Source organism: Cynoglossus semilaevis, chromosome W, assembly GCF_000523025.1.
Source record: "Cynoglossus semilaevis isolate Cse_v1.0 chromosome W, Cse_v1.0, whole genome shotgun sequence".
Classification (NCBI taxonomy): Eukaryota; Metazoa; Chordata; class Actinopteri; order Pleuronectiformes; family Cynoglossidae; genus Cynoglossus; species Cynoglossus semilaevis.
In genome coordinates, this window is record NC_024327.1 from 3456649 (window position 1) to 3458459 (window position 1811).

A 1811-nucleotide genomic window follows, 5' to 3' on the forward strand; every position below is an offset into this window, starting at 1 on the left:
ACATCAGACACACACAGCTTGCATACTTCCTCTCCAAGAACTAAATACGTTGACACTTCCTCCCCCAGCATTTGGATCATACTCAATGTTTTTTTTTTTAATTCACTGCATGCACATATCTGCTGACAGCTGGATGAGTCATTCCATGTAGACCTGCCTCACTAATGTGATTACAAAAATCTGTCTGAATTTTGAACTACCGTTTAATCATGATGACCAACTGGACTCTCCAAAAAATATTACAGGCGTTGAGTGTGACGACCACATCTTGCCCATTTAGATATTACTTTCAGTGTGATGCACAAATCCATCTGGCAGCCAAAAAGGACCAGTTCCTGACCTTTGAATGCTATAAGTCCGTTGAGAGTTTTGCGAGCAAAGCAACCGCAGCCTTCTTCCTGTCAAGTATGAAATCATTGTCATCACAGGGGACATAAAAGGAGCAGGCACAGACGCCAACGTCTTCATTACCCTCTATGGCGTCAACGGGGACTCTGAAGCAGAAGTTCCGTAACATTTTTGAGCGAGGAAAAACGAACCGCTTTGTTTTAGAGATGCCGGACCTCGGCAAGCTGCTGAGGGTGAAGATGGAACACGACTGCCACCACCCCAACAGTGGATGGTACTTGTGACCAACACCGCCAACTCTGTCACCACCATTTTTCAGATATTAGGAGGAGGAAGAGTTTTTGAGACGTTTTAATGATTTGTAATTTTATACTGCTTTGTATTTTTTAATTGTAATGGTGTGCTAATTGTTTAGTTCTAGGGTCCGTCTTCAGGAAAAGCCATTTGCTCACTTACAATAAACATCTCTATCTGTCGACTCTGTTGTCATCTTTGTGGCTCAACTGGTTAGCGTGTTCATTCGTACAACAAGAAACTGCTGGTTCGATACGAAATTGAGACTGCTGTAGAGCCTCTTATTTCCCAATTGAGGGATGATTAAGGAAATGCTTTCCATTTATGTGGTTCCATAATGTAGCAGTTAGCACACCTGCCTTGCAAGCAGAGTGCAGAGAGTCCTGGGTTTGATTTCGCGAGGAACTACATATCCCGAATAGCACTGCTCATGTGGCAGCCTGTGAGTTGTAACCCCGTTCTTAATGGCACATCTTGTGTCGGTTGCAAGGACTCACTGTAAATGTTCCCATTGTGAGGTGAATAAGTAACTCAATTATTATTTGCTGACTTGTTTTATTGTTTTTTTCTAGTCTTTTGCTTAGTCATTTTGCTCATTTCAAGCATAGATTTACCAGGAACATGTATTAAACTTGCCACATGCAGCCATAAGCAATCTTTAATCGGCTGAAAATCACTGTTTTAGTAGACTCAGCCTTCATTCCTGATTCATACATTCATACATGATTGTTAGAAATATCTGCTAGAAAAAGACAACCTAACCTCTATCTTAGATATCTTCTGGTATATTTCATTCTCATTTATCCCTAACCCTAACCTGCTGCACATCCTTTCCAAATCTATCTCTCTGTTTAGCCAATCAACAAGCTTCTCCACTTCATCCATTACTGTACTTATAGTATTGCTCACTTTGAATGAAGTTAAAATCAATAACAGGAACAAAGAAGACTGAAGTATTTAATGGCAGTGTGTAGTGACTACTATTCAGCACTGTTTGATATGTACTTGGTAGAGAAGTCATGCCCAACATAGTTTTAGTTATATTTAGTTATAGTGTAGTATAGTTAGTTATTAGTTATTAAGGTCAAGTTGATCTTACAATGCATGTTTCTGGCCTCTTGGATAATTCCTTTTAGGTCAGCATGTACACTGGAGATCAAAATTAGAGA